The 10,352-nt window shown below is 42.5% G+C and overlaps 1 long non-coding RNA gene across 2 annotated transcripts; it reads right to left on the bottom strand.

Annotated features, from left to right (window-relative positions):
• Positions 1-1,242: 1,242 nt before the first annotated feature.
• LOC146397747 (uncharacterized) lies at positions 1,243-9,843 on the bottom strand. Of its 2 annotated transcripts, XR_014824901.1 has the most exons (3): positions 9,538-9,716; positions 7,993-8,052; positions 1,243-1,619 (listed from the first exon to the last, which is right to left on the bottom strand). It is a non-coding gene; the product is annotated as an uncharacterized LOC146397747 (long non-coding RNA). The 2 variants fall into 2 exon arrangements; XR_014824900.1 differs by lacking the exon at positions 7,993-8,052 and having other exon boundaries at positions 9,538-9,843.
• Between the last annotated feature and the right edge of the window lie 509 nt (positions 9,844-10,352).

The following is a 10,352-nucleotide window of genomic DNA, read 5'->3' as shown; positions in this document are numbered from 1 at the left end:
TCGAAGGTTCTGATCTCCACTAACCCTGTGGTCCCCCAATTTTGCCCCTAGTAACAGCCTGCCTGCCATACCTGGGGCTATCCCAGCAGGGGGTGGGCTGCCAGTCTCTTCCAAGGTCTCAGTAGGAGAGACAGGCTCTCCAGCAGCCTCTGTAGGGCAGGCTGGCCTTTCCTTGCCTCAGGAATCACCAGCTTTGTTGATTTGCTTCATTGATGTAATCCTAACCCCAAGGCAGTCACTAGGTGCTGGCACCAAGAGTTTCTGGGAGGGCCTAGGGATGCCTGCATTCCCTTACAAGTGATCCCAGACAGACTTGTTTTTCTTCTGGGTGGCCAAGAGCTAGCCCTGTGGGGTGGTGAGGCAGAGAAGGTCACAACCTGACTGGAAGGCCCTAACTGGGTGTTATTATAATTTCTCTAGGTCTCTCTGTGTCTCTCTCTCTCTGTGTCTCTCTGTCTCTGTTTCTCTCTCACACACACCCACACCCACACCCCTAGACAAAAGTCAGAGGTCTGGGCTGGCGAAGAACCTGGCTCTCAGAGATACTCTCCAAATCTGGAAGTTCCCTTCTCCTTCTGATTGTTTGTCACTTATTTGTTGATGCTTACTTTCTTTTCCCCTCTGGAAGTTTCTCTTCTAGGGAACACCTTAGTTCCTCCAATAAAGACTCCTGGCCCCTCCTCCTCCCCTGTGCAGCACTGGCTTGATGTGCCTGCAGCTTGGGCGTGCCCAGCCCAGTCCCCAGACACACCCTAGGAATTGCCGGTGGCTGAGAAAGGCTGTTAGCCTGTTGGTCCATTTGTTCACAGAGGCTGTATCTTCATCACTCCAGGAAATTGGATGGCTGAAAATTTTACTGAGAGAAGAAATCAAATGGAGAAGATTTGGTAATGCCAGCTTCGTTCTTGTAGCTGCTCATGACTGACACCTTGGCATTGCCTTTGCCTCCTCTCCTCTTCTACCCCTCATTTCCACCGGCCTGGAAATCCTGAGAGTCTTACCTTCACAACACATCCAGAGTCTGACCTTTTTTCTACTGCTTCCACCCTGCTCCAAGACAGCATTGTTTCTTTCCTGACATTTCCCTTCCACGTTTGCTGCTTGGTGGTCTAATCCGCACAGCGCAGTAATGCTGCCAGAGTTAAATCAGATTGTGTCACTCTGCTTAGAACTTTCCTTCCAATGCATTTCCAGTGTTACTGAGCCCTATGTTTGGAGAAGCCAATGATATGGCACCAGCTGTAGAGAAAAGAAAAGGCTTTATTGCGAGGTCAACCAGCAAGGAGACAGGAGGCAGGGTTGAAAGCTGTCTCCCTGATCTGGGATTCGGTCAAACTTTTATGAATTAGGGGAGGAGGGTTGGGAGGCAGAAGTGCTTGCTAGGCAGGGTTTCAGCTGGAAGGCTTTGAACTTGGCCATTCATGGTGAGGATGGTAAAGGGGCTTCCTGAGTAAAAGACCCTTTGCTTCTGAAAGGGTTGCCGTGTTCAGGTTCCAACCATGTCTGGTCCTTTGGTTCAATGGGAAGGGATTAACTTTGGTTGTGGGTGTTGAGGTTAAAAAAATGTTCTTCTCTGCATATGCTTTTGCTGCATGACTTGTGGTTTTCATCTATTGTCTCTGAAAAACAATTCAGTATCTTGTTAGAAACATGATAAGGCCAGTTTAGGGCTGGTTCTGTGGTCACACAACTTTACATGGAGTAGAGCCAGTCTACTGGCGGCAAGGCCCTGCAAGATCTGGTGACCTGGGATTTCTCTGAAGGACTCCCGTGCTCCTCATCTGTGACTCATTCCTCTCCAGCCACAGGGCCTGTGTGCTTGCTACTTCCTTTGCCTAGAACACTCTTCTCCCAAATACAGGTGAGGCTCACGGCCTAGTGGGCTTTACTCAGATAATTAATTGTTCTATTGCTTTGCATTGCCTTGAATTCTAAATACAGGTATTTGACTTTAAGTCTTTGTTTCTCATTAATCAGTTAAACCTATGTGTAACAGATAGGGGGAAATTGGCCCAGATCTGCACAGGCAATTTACAAACTCCATTTTTTTTTTTAAAAAAAGAAAAAGAAGCTACCTCTTTATTGAGATATGACACAATTTTACACACACACACACACACAGATGCTATTTTGTATTTGGCCACATGTGGGTTTATATTATGGCATATGGAAGAAATCTGTCCACTTGCTAATACCTTTATCTCAAGGGGCTCTCTAGATGAAACCTGCGCAAATTCTGACAACCATTTATGGCCAATAAGAACCAACTGAAGTGTGAATTTACTTTGAAAAATGGCTGTTAGTAATGAAAATGTCAAGTGAACTCTGACTTTCTGTAACCAGAGTAGATGGATTCACCTTTTCACAAAGCCTCACCATGTAAAACAGGCTCTGATTTTTCACCAGGAAAAAAAAAAAAGCAAACCTATTCAAGGCTATGGCTGGAAGCCCATAGTAGCAGTAGCTCAGAGAGGAATTTAATGGCTTTTAAATTATGGTTTTGGATGCTTCTAAATTATTTTCAGAACCTGGGGAGGGCCAGCCTGACCAATCGAATATACTCATTTTCAAATGGGAATATTTTTCAGGTCAGCTGCAACATGGAGATGTAAAAATTCATATGCGCATAAAGTATGCATTTTTGGGCTGTCTCAATTTGTGACTGTCTACATAATACATGGTATATCTATGATTAAGCAAGAAAAACTTAGGAAATATTGACTCAATGCCAGCTTGAATTATAGACTCCAATTTAAGAAAGAGTTTAAAATCCAGAACAAATTATCTTGGACCCAACCTACTTTTGACTTAATAGTTGAGTGTTTGTCCATGTTTCTTTGATTGCTTACATCTCCTCAAAATCTGTACTCTGAAACGTCTTCAGAATTTGGTGCCAGAATTTGAATCTATGATGGTTCACTTTTACGTACCTGGTGAAATAAAAAGCCCTGCCATTTCTATGTTTGTATAACCTAAAGCAATGAATAAACACTTGGTTTCCCTTATCTTCACATAGAGGTGCCCTATAGTTACTCAGGTATTTAATCAGTCTTACAAAGCTGAACATTAAAAAGGAAGAAAATGCAAAAGTTGTCCACATTTGCTTTATACCCTTCCCACTACACATTCGATGTCCTTTGATATAGCAGTCATGCTGCCAACAGAGATTTCTTTGAGAAAGAACACATACTGTCCTCTTTAGGATAATCTATGTTAAATGAAAGTGCCAGCTGCTTGCCTCTGGCTGAGCTGCGGAGAGAGGAAGTTTAAACCACCGTTTCTTTTTCTAACCTCATCTAACTCTGTCTCACCTCTTTTTGTTTGTTTCTTTGTTTTGTTCTATATTTTGAGGTTTTCTCTATCTCTTCCAAATAGAGGTGAAAATGGGGGAGGCTTGAAGTAAGCTGGGAAATCAAAGGTACTGAAAAAAATCTGAAACTTGAAAGAAAAGGAGAACCTGCATGTAAATATTACCTTTTAGATTATTTCTAAGTCATTTCTTTGTCCTGCTTACTTTTCTTTCAAATTCAATTAGCATCATCATTTCTATCACCTACCATGTCTTAGGCCTATGCTAATCACTGTAGATGTTCGAAAAAAATGAGATAGGACCCCTCCCCCAAGGGGTCCACCATGATGTGGGGCTGTGGAGATAAACAATCATTACAACAGAGTAAGTCACTGAAGATGTGCAAAACTAAAACTTGGTTGTATTCCCATAGCTTTAAAAGTGTTCTACAATCAGGGGTAAAATGACAATTTCAACTCACAACTAAGAATGAAAAATCCTCAAAGATTCCACACTTTTTCCTATGTACATGTCAATAAAGCTATGTATTCATGAGTTGGGACATCCCAAGACCTCTCCCAAGTTCTGTGATTTTCTAGGGGGACTCACAGGACTCAGCATGTTGTCATACTCATGGCTAAGATTTATTACAGTGAAAAGATATAGAGCAAGAAGAATACAGGGAGAAGGTGCACAGTACAAAGTCTGGAAAAACCAGGCACATGCTTCCCAGGGTCCTTTCCTGGTGCACTCACATGAGACCTGCTTAATTCCCCAGCAATGAGTTGTGAAATGCTGTCCAGCAGGGGAGCTCTTTAGAGACTCAGTGTCCAGGGTTTTTATTTGGGGCTGGTCACATAGCCTCCAACCGGCACATCCCCGAACTACAGACTTCCAGAAGGAAAGCAAGTGTTAGCAAAAAACATTTTGTTTATACAAAGAATTTAGGCACAGTGAACCCTTTTTATCAGTTGGGAATGGTACAAACTCTCCTGAAGTCCAAGCTCCTAGGTACCCACCAAGAGTCAACCTTGTAAGTGGGACTTTCAAAGGATTACAATCAAGCCTGCTAAGTTAACTTGCCTACAAAATTCACATGTACACTTTGTACAAATTGCTCTGTTTTTATATATTCTGCTGTTGTCTGTTTGTATGAATCTTTTCTTTTGAAGATAACACTACTGAGAACATCTTTCCATGCCAATTCACGTAGGTCTAATTCCTTCTTTGTCATAGTTACACAGTCTTCCTGTTGTGGGCAAACAATTTCTTTAACCATTCCTATATAGATTGATATTAGGTTTGTTTGCAATTTTTGGATTGCCAATTATGATGCAATGAACATCACTGCATGTATAATCTTCATGCATACATGTGTATTGTTTTTGTCACATAGGCTTCCAGTTTCTGTTATGTAAGCTTCTAGAAATGGTATTTCTGATGCCATTCAATTTGGAAAGAAAGATCATTGTGTTGGAATTTTACTGGAACTATTAGAATGTAGAGAGTTTGTTGTAAAAGAGTACAGTCAGCAGTCTATTAAAATATTCAGGTATTGGTTAATCAGGACACCAACTAAATTGTGGCAGGGACCTTGGGGAGGAGCCTCAATGGTGCAGATTTTGTTCGAGGGCAGTACAATAGCACTTGATTGTGGATGGCTAGTGGAGAGTGAGAGAGGGGGAGTTAAAGGTGACTCCCAGCTACATGATCTGGTTGATGGCAGCTAGGTGGAATGTAGGAAGGAAAGAAAGCAATTAGGAAACAAATATAACAATTCAGGGAGGAAATGATGGGGGCTCAGGCTTTTGAGCATTCGTTCATTCCACATTCATGCATGCTAGCATCTGCTATGTACTGGCCACTTCATTAGGTGTTAGCCATGGTGCAATCTTTTTAAAAAAAATTTTTTTTGCCAAAAATATTGAGATAGAGATCTGATGCAATACAGATTTCAATTAACTTGGCCATTAATTAATTTAGTTACTATTCTTTTGTGAATGGTACAAAGCCTATAGAGAGAACAATAGTGAATCAGGTCCCAGATGCTTGAAAGATCTGTACAGGCTTCAGAGTAAAAATATGAGGAGGGAGGAGAAAAGGAATTATGAAAGCAAATAAGATTTCTCTTGTCTCTCGGTTTGTAGACAGACCACCCCTGCCCCACGCACCGATTCCAGACAAATGTCCCCAGAAAACATCAGCAGGAAATCCTCCTCCTCTCTGTCCTCAGAGAACCTTCTCTCCTGCACACTTTAGCGTGTCACTTGTATGGATATCAAGTGTGATGTAAAAGAGAGAAGCCAGGGAGCAGTTCTTTCTATTCTTTTCACTGAGTGGTTCTTCCCTTCACATTTTCCTCTCCTTCCTACCCCATGAAACTAAAATGCAGCTTCCCATCTCATGAAGCCCAAACACATATAAATCGTATTTATTTATTTATTTTTTTAGTCTTCAGGGCTGCACCCACAGCATGTGAGGTTTCCAGGCTATGAGTTGAATCTGAGCTGTAGCCACTGGCCTACATCATAGTCCACAGCAATGTGAGATCAAAGCTACATCTGTGACCTACACCACAGCTCTCAGCAATGCCGGATCCTTAACCCACTGAGCAGGGTCAGGGATCAAACCCGCATCCTCAAGGATGCTAGTCAGATTCGTTTCCACTGAGCCACAATGGGAACTCCTAAATCATAATTTGAGTGACAAGGGGAGTTTTAATTTTTTATGCATCCTTCAATAGAAATTGATATGCTTTAATGCATGTTATTTCACAACTTGTTTGAATTTATATTGGAATCTGCTTTCTGATTAAGTTTATTTAACTAGGCAGAAAGTGCCATTCTGCATTTATTTGTACTCAATATATATATAAAGAATGTGGTTTGGCACATAAAAAATATTTTTTTTCATAGTCTGTGAAGCTCATATGAGAAGGAGTGGGGCGAGTCATACCTTTTTTCTTCCTACAGACTTAAGTCTCTTTATTCTTTTTTTAAATTCCTGTAAAAAGTCAAGCTACATTCTTCAAAGAAGATATACAAATGGCTAATAAACACATGAGCAGATGTTCATCACTAATCATTGGGGAAATGCAAATCAAAATGAGATACCATTTCACATCCAATAGAATGACTATTATTAAAAAGGAAAACAGAAAATAACCAGTTTTAGCAAGGATGTAGCAAAATTGGAACTTTTGTGCATTGCTTGTGGGAATGTAAAATGATACAGGTACTGTGAAAAATAAGATGGTGACTCTTCAAGAAAATTAAAACTAGAATCACGACGTCACCCAACAATTTTACTTCTAGGTAGAAATTGTCCATCCAAAAGAACTGGAAGCAGGGATTGAACAGATATTTATACACCAGTGTTCATAGCAGCATAATCTGCAATAGCCAAAATATAGAAGCAACCCAAGTGCCCTCAGATAGATGAATAAACAAAAATGTGGTACACGTGTACGTACAGTGGACTCTTAGCCTTAAAAAGGAATAGCATTTTGACACATGTGTTACAACATGGATGAACCTTGAAGACATTACGCTGCGTGGCATAAGCCAGACACAAGAGAAAAAATATTGTGTGATTCCCCTTAACAAAGTTATCTAGAATAGTCAAATTCATAGACATAGAAAGTAAAATGATGGTAGCTAGGGGCTGGGGGAGGGGGAATGGAGAGTAATTGTATAATGATACAGAGTTTCCATTTGGAAAGAGGTACAAATTCTAGAGAGAGTTGGTGGTGAAGGTTGTATAACAATGTCAAGGTACTTAAAGCCACTAAATGCTACACTTAAACATAATGAAGTGTTACATTCTATGTAATGTATATATTATCACAACTTTAAAAATGAAAAAAAAAAAATCAAGTTACAAATTGCTGCCTGGAAAAACCTATGTTTTCCCCACTGGTACTTTTTCCTCACTCTGAGGGATACTTTTTCCCCTCATTTTCATCCCAGCTTCCCCTTTCTGCCCCACTGCATTTTATACTTTTGCCCATTTACAAAACTTCGTCTGGAGACAGACTCTGATATAATCACTGATCCCCAGTAGGTATTTGAGCCAATGGTATCACTTTGCTTTGTATATTTTCATTCTAAGGCTTATGTCTAATTGAAGATGTAAGATTGTATTTCCTGGTGAAGATAGCCTTCTGGAGCCCCTAAAATCTCTACACCTTGCCCCCCGTACCTGTGCAGAGGACTGATGTACTGGTTAAAGATTCAGTTGGGAAAAGGAAAGTCATTGTAGGTATTTCAAGCAGAGAGGGATTTAACACAGGGACTGAAGTTTCCAAGTTGTTGGAAGGGAAGAAGCAAAAACGGGGGTGGGAAAAGTGGTGCTACCAAGAGATGCAGCACTGCAGTCAGTCACGCCAACCCTGTAGGATCTGACTTGCCTCTGAACCTGCAGGACCATACACCTCCAGTTTTATGTTTCATCCCTCATCCCCAGGAGGGTGGCAATCGCCTCTGGCCATTGGCCCCTGTTTTTAGCGAGCACCCCTAAGGCAAGCATGCCCTGCATAGTCGCCCTGTCTCTGAAACTCCACACAGTGGTTGGCACTGGGTGGGTGCTGGTTGCTTCCACTGTTGTTTTGCTTTGGTGGAAGGACCCAGTCCTGGACCTTTCCTGAAGAGAGGAAGTCAGAAAACTAGTTGTTTGAGCTGCTAGGTAACTTGTTCACATCTCACCTGCATTCATTTCTAGTGGCTGCTCCAATAAATTACCACAAACTGGGTGATGTAACAGGTCTATGAAACAAAAACAGACTCATAGATATAGAGAACAAACTTGTGGTTGCCAAGGAGGGGGTGGGGGAGGAAAGGATTGGGAGTTAGGGGCTAGTAGAGGTGAAATGCTATATATAGGAAGATAAACAAAAAGGTCCTACTGTATAGCACAGGGAACTGTATTCAATACCCTGTGATAAAGCGTAATGGATAAGAATATGAAAAAGAATATATATATGTAAAACTGTACAGAAGAAATTAACACAACATTTAAAATCAGCTATACTTTAATATCTTTTTTTTCTCTTTTTAGGGCTGCACCTATGGCACATGGGGGTTCCCAGGCTAGGGGTCTAATCGGAGCTGTAGCCACTGCTCTAGGCCACAGCCACAGCAACGCCAGGTCTGAGCTGCATCTGCAAACTACACCACAGCTCCTGGCAACAGCGACTCCTTAACCCACTGGGTGAGGCCAGGGATTGAAACTGCGTTCTCAGGGATGCTAGTCAGATGTGTTTCTGCTGAGCCACAATGGGAACTCCTATTTATTTATTTATTTTTTAAATGAAGAAGATTCTTAATCCTTTCCATGAAGAGCTGTTTCCCACTTAAGATAATATTCATAGGTCTCAGGGATGGGGATGTGGTCATGTCTTTGGGAGCATTGCTCAGAGCACTTTACCTCCTTGCCATGGAAGCTTTCAGCTTCCTCCTCTGTGGAGAGTGCCCTGGGATCTGGGCTTTTCCCCTTTGTTCTGCAGCATCTTTCTCCACTACCTTTCTGGTAGTGCCACAGCAGAAAACTGTGAGGCACACATTAAACAGGTGGATACTCACAAATGCAGCTCAGGGGTCTTTAGTTGGGCACCAGCCAAACTTGTTCTGCCTAAACTTAATGGACTCAGACAGGTGTTATTTCCAGCTCAGGCTAGAGAGCACTCTAGGCACTCCCCTGCCTCCGGAGGTAAAACTTCCCATTGTAGTTCTAATCTCAAGGAAAACTGCTCAAATTAGACTTTCTCCTTTCTGGCCTTATGCTCTGTGTGCACACATGCACAAATGTGTATGCACACACACACACACACACACACACGCACACACACACAAGAGAAAGTTTTCCAACTAACTTACTGCCCTTTCTGGCTTCTTTCCAGATCTTATTTCACTAAAAAGCCCCTTCGGTACTTTCTCCTCAATTTCTGAATGGAGTCATGGGATCGCCTTGCATGGGATTGGATTTAAACTTCCGGTTTCCTTCCTCCTAGTTCTCTCCCCCTGGCAGCCCCCACCCCTATATTTACTGCATTTTCACTTCACTATCTTTCCAGGCTGATGTTAGTGATGACAACTCAATGACATTCCTCTGGCCCAGGAAGAAAGGGGGTGATTAGTCTTGATTCCCATGCAGGATTGGGGAGAAGCGTTTTCGAGCTCGGAAACCTCAGTGGGAAGGTGACCAGGGCACTCCGCTGTCTCCACCTGGAGCAGATGCCTGGATTTACTCACCCCTACCCTCAGGCGGCTGGGGGTCGATCCCGCGAGAGGTGAACTTAACAGGTTTGTCCTCCAAGTTGGCTCCAGATCTGAGGTAGAGGTTCCTCGCAGCTCAGTTCACCACTTGGTCTCATCCCTTTTATCCTGGGAGCCTGGCCTCCCGAGTTTCATCCATCATCTAAATGCCATCTGAAGAGCTTCTGTTTGTTCAGCATGTCCAGTTTTGCATAACTTCCCACACCGAGTCTTATTTGATTCTGAAAACAAACCAGTGACGCAGCTGGCTGGCTGTCTCCAAACTCATGGCATGGATTAAGAGGCTGGGGTGATAAGACTTGGCCCAAGTCACTAGCCTGGACAGGCAAGGCTGAGAGCCCAGTGCTGGAACTCCGTGACGGAGTCAGCTTGCTTTCTGCTCCTGATCTCTTATTCTTTATCTCCTCTCTTTTTTATTCTTTCTCTTTTCATCTTCTCTATGCCCCTGACTCAGTTCCTTACTATTTATCTTCTTGTCTATTCTAATTATTTCTGCCAAGCTCCTAGACCTGGATTTCCACACCAGCTTTACTGCTATAAACTGTGTGACCTTGGACGCATTTATTAACTTCTCTGCGCTTCTGTACCCTCAGGTGAACTCAGGGATAATAGTAACTTCCTTCTACGCAGGGCTACGGTGGAAGTTTAATAAGATTATGTGTGTGTGTGTGTGTGTGTAGAGAGAGAGAGAGAAGACAGGAAGGAAGGAAAGAAGCAGAAAAGAAAAGTCTCTGGCTCTTGGCAGTCAGCAGACCTTTTCTCCCTCCACTTTTTTATTACTGTGGACACAT

This window comes from Sus scrofa, chromosome 13 (genome assembly GCF_054392235.1).
Source record: "Sus scrofa isolate SSC_HxYL_T2T_F1_AM1 chromosome 13, Sscrofa_HxYL_maternal_Yorkshire_Landrace_v2.0, whole genome shotgun sequence".
Lineage (NCBI taxonomy): Eukaryota > Metazoa > Chordata > Mammalia > Artiodactyla > Suidae > Sus > Sus scrofa.
This window is presented reverse-complemented; position numbering and strand designations above follow the sequence as displayed.